Source organism: Carettochelys insculpta, chromosome 3, assembly GCF_033958435.1.
Source record: "Carettochelys insculpta isolate YL-2023 chromosome 3, ASM3395843v1, whole genome shotgun sequence".
NCBI lineage: Eukaryota > Metazoa > Chordata > Testudines > Carettochelyidae > Carettochelys > Carettochelys insculpta.
The window spans coordinates 59,569,449-59,589,192 of NC_134139.1; the positions used below are offsets into that span (position 1 = coordinate 59,569,449).

Consider the following 19,744-nt stretch of genomic DNA (forward strand, 5'->3'; position numbering starts at 1 on the left):
CAGCCTGATTACCATGCCCCCTTCGAGGTTGGGAGCGAGTGTAGACATATCCCTATTGATTGTTTGCTCTCAGCAGGCTGGTCAGAAGCATTGCTCTACTCTGAGTTATTTCAGCTTTTCTTGAGTACTTAACAAAACTTTCCAGATAAAGCCTATTTGGCTCTATTTTTGAAGAGTGGAGAGCAACAGGTTAAACCAAACTGGGGACTATTAGGGAGACTCCTCATCTCCTGGCTAGGACACCTTGTCCCCATTCCTTTTACTTTCACAGGGGTTTGGCATTGGAGCCCCTGGCTTTATGAGGTCCTTTCAGCTGAGGATGACCCCTCATTTGGGACAGGTTAAGCACAGTTCTGCCCACCTTTATTCATATAATAAATACAACAACAGCACTGTACTATCTCTGCATTCAGTACACCAGCCAGAGTTCATCAGTTTGAGCAACACCACACTGTTTGCTGGATATCTAAGCATAGTTGGGGTAGTCATGTAAATACAGTTTGCTCCTGAAGTTTCTTCCAGCTAGCTGTTGGGAGAATTCATTCAGAACCTAGCGATATTAATATATATTTTATGCAGTTGCAGACCCCAAATATTGCAACACAGGTAACGCAACTTTGCTTTGAGTATTTCCAGGAACTGCAACCAGAATAATAGAGTAAAAGCCCCTTTATCTGGCATGCTGGGGGGAGTAGTGGTTGCCAGTAAATTGAAAATGTTGGTTAACTAAGATGGATGGGTTAGGAGTGCAGGGGTTGGAGTGAAAGGCAGGGGTATGGGAGAGGCTGCAAGGCCCATGCTCTGGGAAGACAGTAGGGTCTAACACTGAGTTGAGGCATGTGAGGGACTCAGGGTGTCAGACGATGGGCAGATGCCCATGACCAGCGGCACCCACAAACAGCTGCCTTTCCCTGCGGCTCCTGTTGGAGGTGCGGGCAGGTAGCTTTGCCGTAAGCAGTCATGCTGCCTCTGTCTGCGGGTGCCACCTTTCCACAGCTCCCATTGGCTGTGGTTTCCAGCCAATGGGCTAGGAGCTTTGGATTCAGAGTGCAGGGAGGGAAGACAGAGGGAGCTTGCCTACAGAGCCACTTGGCCATACCTTCACCAACAACAGCAGGGGTAGGAAGCCACTTGCAGGGCCTGCAAAGGTGACCACATTCCCCTTCTTGCACCCCAAGCCCCTTCTGCACTCAGACCTCCAACCAAGCCCCCTCCCTGACACAAACTCCCAGAGACAGCACACTGCACAGCCCATCCCATACCCCAGGTTCCTGCTGGCTCTGCACCAGTTGCACTATAAACTGGACTTGCTATGAAGATGAGAAATGTTGGTTTTATTGAGCTTGCTGGCTGGTGAAGTGCTACATAAAAGGGCTTTTACTGTAATGTGCACATACACACTTGCAGGATGCAGTACATACTTTTTTCATAAAATGATTAAATATTAGATACCCAAAACCTGGAACCTTTTATTCAAAACCTTCAACCTACTCAGAATTCATGGGTTCCGATAAAATGAGATCCTGATCCAAACCACTCTTAGATTTGGTTTTGCAAAACTCTGATCAGCAAAGTTTTGCAAAACCATAACCATGTTGTGAGATTTGAGAAAGTGGAAAAGGGATTCTTGAAAGTCCAATTCTGGTTTTACAGAAGTAAAAATCAATTAAAAATTTTTGCAAAAACCAAAACCAATCTATGCTTTTCCCTTCTCTGGAATGCAGCAGGAATGCAGCAGGAATGCAGTGCACGATTTATGAATATGAAACTGCTTAGATTTCCTGTTTTAGCTGATAAATAAAATATATTTAAAACGTTCTAAAAGACAAGAATATTTACTATGACTTTCCTGGGCCGTGTCTACACTAGCTAAAAACTTCAAAATGGCCATGCAAATGGCCATTTTGCTGTTTACTAATGAAGGGCTGAAATACATATTCAGCGCCTCATTAGCATGCAGGCGGCTGCGGCACTTCGAAATTGGTGCAGCTCGCCGCCATGTGGCAAGGGGACTTCGAAATAGCCCGGGTCCTTTCAAAAAGGAGCCGCGCGGCGGCGAGCCGCATCAATTTCGAAGTGCCACAGCCGCCCGCATGCTAATGAGGCACTAAATATGTATTTCAGCACTTCATTAGTAAACTTCGAAATGGCCATTTGCATGGCCATTTCGAAGTTTTTGGCTAGTGTAGACATAGCCCCAGTGTATAGTTACTACTACTCCTGAGCTTTCTGATGTATGGTTACTATTTCAAACATCTTAAACTATTTTAAGGAGCTAAGGTACAATGATATTTGCTCTGATCCATCAGACAGAGACAAACATCTACAAGACCTTTACCAAGCTTTCCTCAAACTACAATACCCACCTAAGGAAGTGAGGAGACAGATTGACAGAGCCAGACGGGTACCCAGTGGCCACCTGCTACAAGACAAGCCTTGCAAGGAAAACAAGAGAACACCACTGACCATCACATACAGCCCCCACCTAAGGCCTCTCCAATGCATCATCAGTGATCTGCAACCCATCCTGAACAATGATTTTTCACTCTCACAGGCCTGTCCTTGCCTACAGACATACTGCCAACCTTAAAGAAACCCTCACCAACCACTGCAAATCACAAACCAGTGGCTCTAGGCCTGGAACCAGCCCCTTCAACGGTTCTTGCTACCAACTCTGCTCACATAGCTACAGCAGTGACATAATCACAGGACCTAACATCAACCATACCATCAGGGGCTCCTTTACGTGCACATCTACTAATAAATGCCATCATGTTCCAGCAATGTCCCACTGCAATTTACATTGGCCAGACTGGACAGTCTCTACGTAAAAGAATAAATGGACATACATCAGACATAAGGAACAGTAATGTACAGAAGCCTGTGGGGGAACACTTCAATCTCCCTGGACACTCAGTAGCCGATTTAAGGGTGGCAGTCCTGAAACAGAAATTTCAAAAGTCAAATGAAGAGAGAAATCTCTGAGCTGCAATTTATTTGCAAATTTGACTCCATTAACCGAGGATTAAACAGAGACTGGGAGTGGCTCGCAGTTTACAAAGGCAGCTTCTCTGTCCTGGATCTTAAGATCTCCCCATTAGACTCTGACAATGGCTCATATCCCCCTGTATGATCTGACTTGTTTTTTCCTCTTTTGATACCTACTATTTTTAATGGGTCATTTCCACCTTGCTGAATAGAGCTTGTCAGCTCTGGCCCTCCCTTTTTCTGGGACCCCATTTTTTAAATACCCCTCTGAAACCACACACCCCCACTCATGCATCTGATGAAGTGGGTCTTTGCCCATGAAAGCTTATGCTCTAAAATATCTGTTAGTCTATAGTGTGCCACAAGACTTCTTGTTGTACTGTTTTAATGCATCCTGAAGCTCTGACTTGACCCTGTTGCATTTAGAAGTCTTGAGACTGGAATTTGAAATGTCAGCACAGGGGCTGCTCTCTGTTCATCACTGCTGCCAAAGGTAGCAGTGGCTGTAGTAGCTTCTTCTAGAAGCTGTTATTCATAGTTCACAAAGCCTAAGGAAAAGCTTTGAGGAAAAGAAAGCACTTAAAGGAAAAAAAAAAGTTGTGGCTACTTTTTGGAAACATGTTAAGATGTACATGCCATTAGCTCTGCTGTATGTAATACAAATTACTTTGCATTAGGGAGATGGACAGTTTTCTGTGATTAATAACAAAATTAAAATATCCTGAGATAATTTTGCAGCTAATGTTTTTCAATGGGGCACAGCTCAAAGGCTTGGGTGTATTTTATGGAAAGAACAGGTCTCCAACCTGAGAATAAATTTCTGTGGGAGACAATATGGAAGCAAAGTTTCTAAAGCTTAATTTAGATTCAAATTAATGTCAAGGCAAGTTCTTTGAGTCACCTACTCCTTCTCTGTGGAATCATTTCTAATTGCATGTTAAGATCAAAGTTTAAGTTTATAAAAAAGAAAAACAAGCTCAGATAAATAGTTATTATCTGACATCCTTATGAAAATTCATGACCTGCAGCTTTATCAGGGACCTTTTAAGAATTCTAATTGTGAAGTATGCATAACTATTAAGTGGCTAGCACACTTCAGTCTCTTGATAAGAAGCGAGTTAAATAATTGTCCTGTTTAACTTGTGCTTGTTAACCTTTAAGGTCAACTAGTTTGAACATACGTTTAATGAAATCCTGGAGCCAGAATTTATGATACTGCTGCTGAATGTTAAATTGGACAATTTACATAAGCAGGACATTAACCTTCTGAGCACTAAATAGCATTTTAGCACTTAGCCGCTGGGGACAATAAGGGACATGTTCTATATATTTGTGATTAGCTTGCCTGGAAACTCTCATGATGACCAATTGGCCTACCAAGTTTAGCAGCATAATTAAATGAATGGACTCAGCCTAAGTAAATTATCCGTGCTGTGTACAGTATATCATTATAGTCCTAAGGAAAAAAAAGATATGAATAATTTAATATTACATTACTAATTTATCAATGCTAAGTGACTGCAAGGAGGCTCTTTGTAATTCGTTGTTTTAAATTTGATATTTGATTTACTGCCGGTGTGATTAAACTTGAACCTACTTCATTTCTTTATCAGAAATTTATGGTAACAGTCGACTTTTTCCCCCCGGGTAATGGATGTATTTTTCGTTTTCTTCTGCTTTGATGATAATAGCAAATACAAAGTATTATGCATTGCCAAACTTGTAATTAAGCAATTTGTCACAAGGCAAGTGTGTCATCTTTTGGCAGGCAGATCTTGTAGAAGGTAAGGGCAGCAGCCTTAGAATTGTCAGCATTCCAAGCTGGTACAACAGGATAATAATGGTTAGGGTAATTTTCCTTTGGATCTGAAAGATGGAATTTAATATCCTGATCTTCCTGCTTGAATATTCTCCCAGTGCAAGGGAATGCAAAATATTGGAGGGGAGCACTATAGATCTGAAAGGAGAATGTTGGTTTTAATTATTATAATTATTATTTATACTGGAGCAGTGGCCAAAGGCCCCAGTCCGGATCTGGACTCTATTGTATCAGTTGTTGTACAAACATACAAAAATCAGTCCTTGCTCTGAATTTCTTGTAGTATTAAAAATGACTAAAGCAGAGAAGAAGTGGGGTAAAAGCACACAAGAAAAGTGTCTAACAGCAGGCTGTTTGAGGGTTTTTTGGGTTTTTTTTTTACAGTTATTTTTATTTATTTTGCGAGCACAATTTTAGATTTGGTTTCTAAGGAGCACTCAGGGCCGAGGTTCAAGAGATGCAGTGATTGTTAAGTAAAAAAGGAGCAGGTAAAGGAAGAGTGAAGTGGAGGGGAGGGAAGTGCAAAGGGAAAGGAGGAGGGGCAGGGAAGCGGAGGTGTACAAGAGGTAGAGAGAGTGATGGTGGGTTGCTACTGAGGTCGAAGAGGATGGCGTGAAGGGCAGCCTGGCAGCCTGTCATGAATGGCAAGACAGGAGCAGAAGGGAAAAAATGCCCCAGTCTGGAGTCCAAGCTTCAGAACTGAGTGATGATAATGTCAGGAGGCTGCAAAGGTTTCCTGGCTGCTGCTGTCTTTTCCCCATGTGGACAAGGCACAGGAAGGGGCTATAAGCCCACTGCCCTTCTGACTCTGGTGAGGTGCAGGGGGCTGGAAGGTCTTGATTCCCCCTGCTCACTGAGCTGTAGCTGCTGCCGGATGCACTGGGGGAGGAACACTCCAGGTTAGGGGTTTCTACAGCCCTCCCCCTTAATGCTGCTCTTATTCCTTATGCCTAGGCAAGAATGGAAGCTGGGTGGTGGAGGAGAGCTGAGTTAAGTCACAGCTGCCAATGACCAAATGCAAAAGTGAAAATCTTGTCTACTAATTAACGTGCTGCTTGGTTGGATGTGAGGTGGTTACAGCCAGTCCAACTCAGAGTATGCCACACTGCCGCACACACTGTTCCCTGCCAGCAGCATCCCAGCACACTCTTCAGTTCAGGTAAGAAGGCCCCGAGTGGTATAATCCATGGTTATGTGGCTCTGCTCAGAGGCCTTACCAGGGAAAAAGATGCGACCAGTGTATGATCTTGCCAATAAATAAATAAGTTGGCAATTAAAATTTGAACTGGGGATATTTCTCATTTTTATGTCTTTTCTGTGCATTGCCAAAAAGGCACAAAAATGGGAAATATATAAAATATCATATCATAAATATATTAAAGAGTGTTCTCCTTCAAATGATCAGAGCCGAATAGTCTGTGCAGTTTTTAATTCCAGGGTAAAACCATTTTACTTGTGCGGAGTTTGGGAGCTCATTTATTGAAGCTTAGTCCCCAGCAGTGTTTCCTCTACTTTTTTCCATTCATGGGTGAAATATATATTTTTGTGTGCACAAAGGCATGTGTGGATGTGCACCACCAATAAAAACACATGCTGACCACTGTGGGTGTCTGTGGGTGCTCTAATAATTAGCTGGGTGGCACCTGAATTTCTCCTGGGCAGTTGCCCAAGTACTCAGTTTATGGGGAATACTGGTTCCCAGAACCATCAAACTAAGCAATTTCTTAGAACTTCACTTTTTATTATGTGTTTTGCATCTATTGGGAGCTGGGGGGAATATACCTGCTGAGGGCTCACACTGGGCTGGCACCACCTTTGTTGGTCCCACTGCAATTGTCCCAGCAATTTAAGAGATGCGGGCTCAAAGTGGCTCCTGAAACTCTAACATCTTTAAATTTCGTGGAGTGGGTCAGATTTCTAATTCCCCCTTATACATCTGGTTCCAGATCAGGTCTCACCTAGTCAGAGGTGGCAAAAATTTCATGCAAACAATAATTCTTAAAATATTTCTGCCATTTTGGCTTGGAATCTAGCAGAACATTTCTCAAAATTTTGGTGTCATTGACTAGAGACTTAAACCTAATTTAGTTTCAAATCCAACCCTAGCCTAAGACTTATCTAAGTACCACATCCTTGGCTCACCCTTAGAAGCTACCATATTCTATAATGGATCAGAGCCAAGACTGGAAAATTCATTTGCAGTCACAGTGATATATAAAAAGTTATACCAACTATCAAACCAATATGGCACATGGTACATGTAGATTTATAAAGTCTATTTAATCTAGATCCAGGACAAGGTATGACTTTATGCATGTATCAATACAGATACAGCATATAAACACAGAATGCAATCTTACCCTTTAAAAATTCATATTGCACAAGAGGCTATTTTTCAATTCATATTAGAAAATTACTACAATTTGGGAAAGTGATGATTATTCAGGCAATTATAAAACTTTGTCAATTACTCGGAATTACTTTGACTTACTTTGGCAATTTTATTTTACTGTTTTAGTCCTTTCCTCACAAGCTGAACCCTGTGAATATTGTCAATCTGTTTTACTGATGACAGGTAGAATAATGAAAGAGACAGTGAACAGAGACAGTAATAACCTGATCTACTATAAGGACTCTTTTACATACTTTGACGTTTTATCTCACTCTTATCTTCCCCAACCCCACAACCAGCCGCTGCCGCTGTCCCTCTGCTCTTCTGATTTTTCAACCTTGATAACAATTTTTGGATCTCTATGCTTTATATATTGAGTCTGTTCTGGTGATGCTATGATCTGAAGAAGTGGGTCTGTCCCACAAAAGCTCATCACCTAATAAATTATTTTCAGTCTTTAAAGTGCTACATGACTGCTTTTTTGTTTTGATGACAGGAAGTTAGATAACTACTAAGAAAACAACTGCCCAGGACAATGTGGCAGGTAAATCTAGCAACAAACCTATTAATATGGTCACTCCCATTTTTTGAAGGTCAGGGAATATATCATCTAGCAGTTGCAGATACTGACAGAAGTTGAAAGCTGAGTATTTTTCAAAACTGTGTCTTGCCTAAAACATATTACCAGTTATTACCATATTACCTTGATTACCAATTGGCCCAGAACTGGTACTAGAATGCAGGCTGGTCTGGTGGTTAGGTTACAGGCACCCACTGAAGTGATTTGAGTTCAAGTCTCTGCTCCAGCTAGGTGACTTAGAGCAAATCATTTAGCATTTGTGAGCCTCATTTCTGCCATATATATAGGATGGAGATGATAGTGATTCCCTACCGTGCAGGAAGACTATAAGGATAAATTCATTAAAGGACGCAAACTAATCAGATGTTAGTACATAAACATAATACAATGTGATCAGGTAATTAGTTTTCTTTTATAACTAAAGAGGTCTCTGTTCTCTGCAAAATAAGTAGCTTTGCATATATAGCAAATTAAAAACAGGAGTTGGGAAGTCATCCACTAGCCTTTGTTAGTGCAAGAGACACACAAGCTGTTCCAGAAGATACATTTTCAGCAGTGCTTGAATCTATTCTTCTAACAGGCTGTTGTGGCAGCAGTGCGTCAGTGCTTTCAGCCATCACTGGGATTGCAAGACATAGGGGTCTTCCAAACCTATTTGGAATGAGCTGTCCTTTATGCTGTATTACAGCTTCCTTTCCCCTTCCCTTTGCTTCCTTCCAGCTTATTTCTCATCTGAAACAATTCTCTGACCATGTGGAAAACAGTCTGACCTGCGCATTGAATTCCAATATGTTAAAATGCTTGCCTTCCTGACTCCTACCCCAGAGGAATGCATCCCCACATAAGAAAAGTCTCAAAAAGTAATCAGAAGTGAGACAAGTAATTAGCTGGGTGACAGTCATTTTATTAATGTCACTTAAAGGTACCAGAAGTTCAGCTAATTTCCATATGAAGGAATTTGATACCGTGATGTGCTGGCACACCTCATCTTCAGAGCACTCAGCACTTTTCCTGATGTCCTTGGTATACTGGGATCCCAAGGTCCCCAAGCTTCCTGTTCAGAGGAAGGGGACTAGTCCTGTATGCGTCAGGGGTGCAAGGGCAGGGACTGAGTAGGAAGAATTGTGGGCAGAAAGACACGGAGATGGTATGTAACATCTTTTCTTTTGACTTGCCAAACAACAAACATGCAGTTGCAGCAATAGCCTTCCTCTGTTTCAAGCACCCGTCATTTGTCAGTCTAAACCAGTGAGAAAGTTGGGGAGAGGCATTTGTGAGTTTTGCTATGACACCCTACATTTATAATAGTTCACGAAGGCTCACTCTCCCCCTTTAACTGCATGGAGTAGCAGCAACATCCCAAACCAATCATGACTAATGTTTAAAATGTCTTAAAGAATATGTCTAAGTCTCACCAACTTGACTCATGCTGAACTCACCTCTCTCCCCACAGGGTTTCTCTTCCATCCAGAACACAGCCTAGGACAGGGGTCTGCAACCTGCAGCTCTGGAGCTGCATGCGGCTCTTTAAGGACTTCTTTGTGGCTTCTGACACTATAATTGCAAAGTAAAAAAATAACTCACCTGATTATTTTTGATAAACGGTGAACAGCTATGTAGCGGGTCAGTATGGCCTCCCACAGACCCGGAGGCCGGGGAAGCTATGCAGAGGCCCTGGTGGGCGGGGCCGGAGTCAGGAGACCAGAGGCCCGCCCCTCAGAGGGCGGGGCCAAGGGCTAGAAGAGCCAAAGGCGGGGCTCGGGAACCATTCAGTGCTGGGCCTCCGGGCAGGGAGGACGTGCCTGCCCGAGCTCCCCGGGGACAAAGGGAGAGGGCCTGCGGCCGCCTGGCCAGGCCAAAGGAGCAGGCCCTCAGAGGCTCCACGCAACCCCGGGTCCGTATGCCCCAGGGAGACTTCCCGGACCTACCAGGACCTTCCCGCCGGTGGAGACCCCCTGCCGTGGAAAAGGCCCCGGGAGCAGGCTGCCCCAGAGCCCCGGCGGACCCCTACAACACTGAGACCCAGGACCGCCCTGCATCTCCTGTATTACCACCGCCTGACTACCCTAACGACGTGGTCATGGACGATTGGCCGGAGCCCCCACAGGCGGATAACCCAGAGGAGACCGACCGAGGAGGACCCCTCGACCAGATGGACTGGGACCTGCCGCCAACAGAGGGTGAGGTAGGAAGTGGCCCGGGGAACGTCGCTCACGAACCAATGGCAGTGTGTTGCGGTCTGGATCCCCACTGCCGGGGTTGCATGTGAGCGACCCCCAGGGCCCCGGGCCGGGTCGCAGTGGAGTGGGAGGGCCTGCGACCCCCTACCCCCCTCCCTGACAGGGCCAGCCCCCGCTGAGCCTGTCTGTAGACCTTGTGTTGCTGCCCCGCCCCAAACTGAGGGCTGGGCTGGTGTTTTCCCTTGTGTTGCTGCCCCGCCCCAAACTGAGGGCTGGGCCGGTGGTTACCCTTGTGTTACTGCCCCGCCCCAAACTGAGGGCTGGGCTGGTGTTTATCCTTGTGAACTGCTGCCCCGCCCTGGACTGAGGGCTGGGCCCAGAGCTATATAACTCTTGTGAACTGCGGCCCCGCCCTGGACTGAGGGCTGGGCCCAGAGCTATATAACTCTTGTGAACTGCTGCCCCGCCCTGGACTGAGGGCTGGGCCCAGAGCTATATAACTCTTGTGAACTGCTGCCCCGCCCTGGACTGAGGGCTGGGCCCAGAGCTATATAACTCTTGTGAACTGCTGCCCCGCCCTGGACTGAGGGCTGGGCCCAGAGCTATATAACTCTTGTGAACTGCTGCCCCGCCCTGGACTGAGGGCTGGGCCCAGAACTATATAACTCTTGTGAACTGCTGCCCCGCCCTGGACTGAGGGCTGGGCCCAGAACTATATAACTCCTGTGAACTGCGGCCCCACCCTGGACGGAGGGCTGGGGCCTGTACAGGGGTAGCGGTGACTGCCCGAACTGAGTGCGGGCTGGTGCCCTAACCCCCCTCTTTTGTTGCCGCCCGCCCTAGACCAAGGGGCTGGGCGTCACGGGACTTGTTACAAGCTAAAAGCCCAAAAATGAACAACTCATCAAAATAGCAAACAATATGGGATCTCGAAATGTTGAATAACTCCCTCTAGTGTCCTACAGAGAAAGAGAGAGAGAAAGTTTGGGAGTGAAAGTCAGGAAGTCAGTGGTATAAACACACACGTAAAGTGTGAGGAAATAGAATCTGTAAAGAGTTTGTGAACATCCTGTAGCAAACATGTATCACGTTATAAATCATTGTGTGTGCTCTGTTCTTAAAATAGGGGTTACAAAAAGTTGGGTTTGACATTATTTTTTCAGGACTGTCGCGTATTCACATGCAGTGCGGCTCTTGAATTATGGAGTTTTTTACTAAATTGGAAAAAATGGCTCTTCTTGCTGTTTTGGTTGCTGACCCCTGGCTTAGCAGATAGTCAGTAAGGTACACATTTACAGAGGCTCGCCAAGATTATTTTAAGTGAGTCCAGCCTACCTCCCTATGTTACCCCACCAATCTTTTTTTCCCTCTATGTTTTTGTTATTCCCTCCATTCATTTCCAGTAGGGGGGAAGGCTTGTTTTCTGGCTGGTTAACTGCACTTTCTTCTTCGAGTGGTCCCCGTGGGTGCTCCACAGTAGGTGTCGGGCTCGCCCCGGCGCTGCAGCTCGGAAAATCTTCAGCAGTCTCCGTCGGGTCGCGCATGCGCCGATGCGCGTCGGCTGTTCGCGCGCTTACGGTCACGTGCGCGATCAGGTCCCCACCAGTTCCTTCTCAACCGCTAACGGCTGCAGACGGAATTCTCTCTGGCTCCAACGCCTCAGGCAGATAAATCTTTTTTTTTTTTGCTCGTGTTAATAGTTTTTAACAGTTCATAGTTAGCAGTTCTATAGTTATTATAGTTAGTTACTCTGTTAAAAGTTGTTAAAAGTTAAAGACTATCTTAAAACCACAGCGGCCGCCTCCGGGCGGGACCGCTGCTTTTGTTTGTCGGCCTTCAAAGGCCAACAGTTATTAACATCACCTAACAGACTGTTAAGTGTGCTATTAGCACCTAAGGACTCAGAGTTAAGTTTTAACAATGCCATCCCCCGGATTTAAGAAGCGTGAATCTTCGGATGGCCATAGCAGATGCATACGGTGCCTTGGGGAGACGCACGTTCCCCAGAAGTGCTCCCATTGTTCCAAGTTGACTAGTAGAGCTAGAAAAGATAGAGAAATGAGGCTGAAGATGCTGTTAGTTGACAAAGCACTTCAGCCTGCCTCATCGGAGGCAACGCATGCGGAGGGCTCTTCAGGACTGCACAAGAGGAAGGCTGCCTCTTTGACCTCCTCTGCGCAGAAGAAAAGAAGAGCCTCGCCTACTCTATCCCTGCCCCTTACTGTTGGGAGCGGGACGAGTGTAACAAAGGGCCCGCAAAGAGCCTCGCCTACTCGATCCCTGCCCCTTACTGTTGGGAGCGGGATGAGTGTAACAAAGGGCCCGCACACGCTGGCTTCCTCCACTGGTAAAGCCGCGGCGCATGCAACCACTCAAGGCCCTGCAGCTACCAGGGAGATGGCACCGAGAGCCGTGCGGGCACTAGTCAGTCTAGCACCGGCTACTGCGGCACCAATCGAGACTCCCCCAGAGGCACCGGGATCGACAGCACCGAGGACATCGGTACCGAGGACAACGGCACCGGGATCGACGGCACTGAGGATGACGGCACCAGCAACAACGGCACCGGGAGCAGTGGAAATCAGCATGACACCTGCTCCGGTACCAAGTTCACCGACAAGACCAACCGAGAGGGTAAAGGCTAAAACGAAGACCAGGCACCGCAGCCCCTCTCATGAGGTAATTGTGCTGCCTCTGTCACCACGACCACCACCAGAGATTCGACGGGCAGCAACACCTTCAGCCTGCCACAGATGTCCTTCTCCTTTTCTTCGGAGTCCATCCCAGAGGTCTGCATGCTTTTCTCCATCATCTAGCAGAGATCCCTACGAGTCTTCTCACAGAGGTTCTCGTACGTTGGTATCATCTCGGAGGTTTCGACATTCCAGGCACCACCCTTACATCCTTGGGTCATGGTCCAGGTCTCCATCGCCGGGCCCCTGTCCCTGTTGCCACGACCGCCATCATTATGCGGGGCATCAGCATAGGAAGTCGATGTCTCACTATGGATCCCCGTCGACCACCCCTCAACGCCACAGTGTTCTGCTTCCACCTGGGGGAACACCACGAGTTCCCCAATCAGAGGCTGGGTCTAAAGACATTGAACCCCACCTCAAAATTCCACAAAGGCAATCACATCAATACAGCCAGGATCCAGAGGAATTGGTGGAGAGATACCATAGTGATGCCTCCTCATCCTCGCGAGATGAGGCCGTGGTCTCTGGAGACATTTCTCCCCCAGATGACCTGAAACAGTTCCAGGAGCTGTTCAAACGAGTAGCTCAATCCCAAGATATTCAAGTGGTGGAGGTGCAGGAGAAACTCCACAGACTCCTTAAAAACTTCAGGCCTCCTTCTTCTTCTAAAATTGCTATTCCTCTGGATGACGCAATCATGGAGGCAGCCACTAATATGTGGCAGACTCCAGCATCCGGTCGTCCTACCAACAAAAGAGTGGACAAAAAGTACTTCATCCCTGCGAAAGGTATGGAATTTCTATTTACTCATCCACAGCAAAACTCGCTAGTGGTTGAATCGTCCCAACACAGGTCCAAATCGTCCCAGTACAAATCTGGGGGATTGGATAAGGACATAAAGAAGCTGGATCTTCTGGGTAGAAAAGCCTACTCCTCCTCTACTCTGTTGCTCCGCATGGCCAACTATGCCGCTCATTTGTCGAATCACAATTTCGACAACTATTCCAAGCTTACTGCCCTCATGGACTTCCTTCCGGAGGATAAAAGGCCAATTCTTAAGGCAATTGTGCAAGAGGGCTACGTGGCTTCTCGAGCGGGTGTGCACATTGCACTGGATGTGGTGGACACAGCGGCCTGCGCCATGGCCACTGCAGTGGTAATGCGGAGAGAGTCATGGCTTCACACATCCGGCATTCCAAAGGAGTTACAGGTCAAAATTGCAGACCTCCCCTTCGACAAAATAAAATTGTTTGCTGAATCGACCGACTCAGTCCTACACTCGAGCAAAGATTCCAGAGCGACACTTCGGACTTTGGGGATATATACCCCACCGTTCAGAAGGAAGAAATTCTATCCTCAGCAACGCCGTTATGGTTACCAACAGCAACGTACCCAATTTCTAGGGGGTATGATCAGGGACGTCATCAACAAACACATTATAAGGGCCCTAGGCGCCGGCCTCAGCAGGGCAACGCCTCCGCAGGGCAAAGTGCAAGACAGCAAGTTTGACGGGTATGTCGAGGGCCGCAAAGCCAAGACCGTACCTCAGTGCCAATCTCAGTACATGTTCTATCACTGACTCAAGCCATTTTACCCACAATGGAAAAGCATCACGTCGGACAAGTGGGTATTGGAAATTGTAAACACAGGATACACGATCCCCTTCCAGTCTTTACCTCCACCAAATCCTCCCACCGCACCCCTTCTCAGAGACCCCTCTCACCTACCGGAATTAATGCGCAGGTGGACCACCTCCTATTCATAGGGGCGGTGGAGAGAGTACCGGAACAATTTCAAGGCAATGGGTTCTACTCCAGGTATTTCCCGACGGAAAAAAAAAAAAAAGACAGGAGGGTGGAGACCCATTTTGGATCTACGCGCACTGAACCAGTACCTACGCAAACAGCGCTTCAAAATGACTACGATGGCTTCAATAAGCACTGCACTAGACCATGGCGATTGGTTTGCAGCCCTCGACTTACAGGATGCGTTTTTTCATATCACAATTCATCCAGCCCACAGGCGTTTCCTCCCGTTCCTTGTGGGCACAGATCATTTCCAGTACAGAGTCCTCCCATTCGGACTCTCTTCAGCACCCAGAGTCTTCACCAAGACCTTAGCGGTGGTGTCAGCATACCTACACAGACAGGGAGTTTTCATTTTCCCGTACCTGGACGATTGCCTGCTAAAGGGAACTTCCCGGGCAGAGGTATTACGGATGATACACATCACCACAAAAACATTTACCTCACTGGGCCTCATCATCAATTTCTCAAAGTCAAAGACCGACCCCACGCAAAATAAAGAGTTTATAGGGGCTCGGATAGACTCAGTCACGTCAAGGGTGTATTTACCCGAGGCTCGTTTTCGTGGCATCGAATCTCTCATACAACTACTAACGTACAGCCCCACTGTTCCAGTTCTCACGTGCTTACAACTGTTGGGGCATATGGCAACCACCACGTTGGTGGTGCAAAACGTCAGGCTGCATATGCGAGGATTGCAGCATTGGTTGGCAACCGTATACAAACCCTCAATCCACACCGTCCACAAGAGGGTGTCACTTACAACAGAGGCACGAAACTCGCTAACATGGTGGGCAAACCCCAAGAATCTCCTAACAGGGGTGCCCTTCCGCCAACCGCAAATTACTGTGTTCATTACAACAGATGCCTCCCATATGGGATGGGGGGCTCACATGGACAACAAAACCACTCAAGGATTATGGTCCCCCGCAGAGAAGACACTGCACATAAACATATTAGAGCTCAGGGCAGTGTTCAATGCGTGCAGGCATTCTCACAATTGTCTGCGCGGAAAAATAGTCTGCGTGAATACTGACAACACCACCACCATGTTTTATATAAACCGACAGGGGGGAACCAGGTCTCGTACGCTTTGTGCGGAGGCAGTCCGACTCTGGAACTGGTGCATCGCCAACAATATAATCATAAAGGCTTCATACCTACCGGGGGTCCACAATGTCAAGGCGGACCAACTCAGCAGACACTTTGCACCCACTCACGAGTGGCAGATCCGTTCAGACCTACTTTACCAGGTGTTCCGCAGATGGGGTTTTCCCCAAATCGACTTGTTCACCACCCGAGAAAACAAGAAATGTCCCCAATACTGCTCCAGAGCAGGCATGGGACAGGAGTCTTTGGGGGACGCCTTCATGATCCCATGGAAGGGCCCTCTACTTTATGCGTTCCCTCCCACGACACTTATATGCAAGGTCTTGGAGAAGGCCAAAAGGGAGAAAGCACGCATGATACTCATAGTCCCAATCTGGGACCGGCAACAGTGGTTCCCATTGCTCTTGCGCATGGCTCAACATCGGCCATTTCCCCTACCAACAGTACCGGACATTCTTACTCAGGCTCGGGGGTCCATACTGCACCCGCACCCGAAGAGACTTCAGCTACAAGCATGGCTAATCCATGGCTAAGCACCTTAGAGACTACATGCCCAGAGGGAGTACAACAAGTCCTTGAATGTAGTCGGACAACTTCCACCAGAAAGACTTATCAGCACAAATGGTTGAGTTTTTCCGAATGGTGTTCCTCCAGGCAACTAATACCCCAGGACGCCACCATACCTATGATTCTGGATTATTTGCTACAACTCAAACAAAACGGACTTTCACTGTCCTCTATAAAGGTGCATCTGGTGGCTATATCAGCATTTCGGCATGAAGAGGATGGATCAACCACAATTGCCCATCCTGTTGTCTCGCGTTTCCTAGAGGGGTTGGTGAATCTGTGCCCCCCTCGGAAATCAATACCGCCGTCATGGAGTTTAGACCTAGTTCTACACACCCTCTCGGGACCGCCCTTTGAACCATTGGCTACGGTTCCCCTTCGACTACTTACTAGTAAAACGACTTTCCTCCTGGCAATCACGTCAGCTCGCAGAGTGAGTGAGCTCGCTTGCAGCCATAATGTCCACACCACCCTGCACTATCTTCTCAAAAGAAGTGGTGGTCTTACGATTACACCCAGCCTTCGTTCCGAAGGTCTCTTCAGACTTTCATATCAACGAACCAATAGTGCTGCCCTCATTCTATCCTAAGCCTCACAACTCAAATGAAGAGGCACGGTTGCACTTACTTGACGTAAGAAGGGCACTGGCCTTCTACATCGATAGAACTAAACCTTTCCGGAAAACGGACAGACCCCGGTGTCCATTGCATCCAGGTCAAAAGGAGAAGCTCTACCTTCACAGAGGATTTCAAATCACATTGTGTCTTGCATAAGACTGTGTTACGAGATTTGCAAGACTCCTCTGCCAGTTCTGCCAAGAGCCCACTCTACTAGGGCGATGGCGGCGTCAACGGCCTTCTTCAAAGGCATTGCGCTGAGATATCTGCAGAGCGGCGACGTGGTCTTCCTACGACACCTTCGCCAAGCACTACGCCATGCACAGGATGCTTGATGAGGATACACGCCTGTCGACAGCAGTCCTTTCACGGGCAAGCTGCGCATAAATTGGGTACCCACCTCCTTTTTCGGGGGGGGGGGGGGTTACTGCTGGGTAGTCACCTCCTGTGGAGCACCCACGGGGACCACTCGAAGAAGAAAGAGAAGTTACTCACCTGTGTAGTAATGATGGTTCTTCAAGATGTGTCCCCGTGGGTACTCCACTAGCCACCTGTTCCTCCCCACTTCGGAGCTCTGTTTGTGTGTTTTGTCAGGGGCGTCCGGAGCGGTTGATCAGGAACTGGCGGGGACCGGATCGCGCACGTGACCGTAAGCGCGCGAAGAGCCGACGCACATCGGTGCATGCGCGACCCGACGGAGACTGCTGAAGATTTCCTGAGCTGCGGCGCCGGGGCGAGCCTGACACCTACTGTGGAGCGCCCACGGGGACACATCTCGAAGAACCATCGTTACTACACAGGTGAGTAACTTCTCTTTCCTGAGTTTCAGAACCGTATTATTGACAGACAACCTCTTCCATCAGTGGTGCACCCCCAGAATCAGAGTAGAACCTGACATGTGGTGCCATGGGCATTTATCTCTTCAATACAGGCCTTAAGCTATAGTCGCGTATTGTAAAAATTTCTAGAAGAAGCATTTTCGAAGTTACAGACTATCCTTTAGTTGAGTGCACTACGGCAAGAGACTTTTCATTATACCTTCAGAATTAGCTACTTTAATTTGCAGGTTAAGTCGCACCTGCATGAAGTTGCAGGTGCAAACCTACCATTACATCTTCTCCCTGAACGAATGAAGGTGTTTTCAATATTCTGGTAAAATTTAGTGTGTCCATCTAAAATTATACCAATAGTACATTATATGTCTATCAGCCTCCAGTTAAATGCACTATATCAGATAGACAGATATATAACAGAAACTAAGAAATATAAATGGAAAGAAAGTAAATTGCTTGGGTGTCTTATCAGAAGGCATAAATTCTGTCCACCTCTCTTGTTCCCCTACTCTCTCCTGTTCCATTTAGATAAATGAATTCAGTTTAGTAAAAAGTTACATTACTGCTTGTCAACATCTATACTGAAATATATACAAGCATACATTATCTAGTCTTTTAATGCAATCCCAAAGAGCTTTTGAAATGAAAGCATCAGTGCAGCCATCTGTCTGAAGTTGTTTAAGAATTCTGTCAACTTTACTGTAGGTATAAGAGATCCTCTCACAAAACGAGCTTTCTCTTATAAGAAAAGAGAAAGAAATCTCTTTGACATGTTTTCCACACAGGCATTCTTAAATATAATCCCTTCTGTTGCTTTGGTAAGTCAATCACGCTAACAGGTACCACTTATTCCATGACTGCTTTGGGCTAAATAGAGCAAGTGACAAAAACACTTTTAGGTTGTCATGTGTTAATGTAAAATGCCCCCAGACCTCACCACTTATTCATCTTCGTCTAGTTGACTAATGCTTTTCCCATGTTGTTACATGTTGGTAAATTAAAGAAATCTTCCAGACAGTTCTGTCAACAGTTTACTGAAATGTACCTCATTAGTGAGGTTGAACTGTCAAATGAGTATAATTTAATCCTATTGAATTATCTGTCAAAAATGCCTGAATATCAGGCCTTCTTAGACTGTAAACAAGGTTTTCTACTAAGGCAGCCACATCTTCAGTTGATGAGAAGTAAAATATTCACACAATTACAAACTACAGAGATTGCCTTTTTATATAATAATAGTAAGACATGCAACAGCCCTTGAATTGTGTTTCATATTTCAGTGTATAACATAAGGCCATGTGCATCTCTGTTGAACATTTGCTTTTCAGATCTAACCAGAGAGATTGGAAGCTGACTACTACCATTAAGATTAAGATTTCCCTCACCTAAACAGATTACAATTTTTTTATTTTTAAAAGTTAAGGAAAAAGAAGAGGGAAATATAGCAAGAAATTTACAGCACAGACATTGAATGTAATGTGCCTACTATTAAATGTGAAGAGTCTTAGAAGGTGTTGTTCTTCATAGAGGATATAGAAGTAGCACTGAATAAAATCAAGAATAACAACACAGATGTTGAAGATGAGAAACTGTTGATATGACCAAGTTAGTTGGAAATACTGGTGTAAAATGGCTTTATAGGTTAATATGTGTCTGCTGGGATCAAGCAAGTACACCAGGTGACTGATAATGTGACTGTTTGGAAGGGAAAGGGTGATATAAATGATCGAAAGACCTATCAAGGCATCACCCTCAAGTCAGGCTTTCACAGTATTCAAGTGAGTTTTGGAGGCAACGTTGAGGAGCAAAATGAAGGAAAATATTGGAAAGAAGCAGCATGATTTTAGGAAGGGACAGAATACAGTAGATAAAGTATGTGCAAATAACCTAGAGGTCTGAAGGAATGGTAAATTGGAGGGCACAATTTCTACTTAGCTTCTTTTGATCTTGAGAAAATTCATATGACTTGTTCACGGAAGCTGGCGTTTGGAGTACTGAGATGCATGAGAGGGTAAATTGAGAAGTAGAGATGATAGAGGAGCTATATTGAGGGCAAAAACTAATAGGAATAAGGGGATTTAGAAGCTGAAGTCTGCAGGGTCCTTTCGAAAAGGACCCCATGTAGATGAGCTGCACGTGATCGAAAGCAGCACTTTC

General features: G+C 46.1%; 1 long non-coding RNA gene across 1 annotated transcript in view; it reads left to right on the forward strand.

The window, feature by feature from the left end:
• The first annotated feature begins 5,927 nt into the window (after window positions 1–5,927).
• Window positions 5,928–19,744, forward strand: part of LOC142010300 (uncharacterized) — a 32,579-nt gene continuing 18,762 nt past the window's right edge. The window contains exon 1 of the long non-coding RNA XR_012644760.1: window positions 5,928–5,966. This is a non-coding gene — a long non-coding RNA (uncharacterized LOC142010300). The remainder of the gene's footprint in view (window positions 5,967–19,744) is intronic.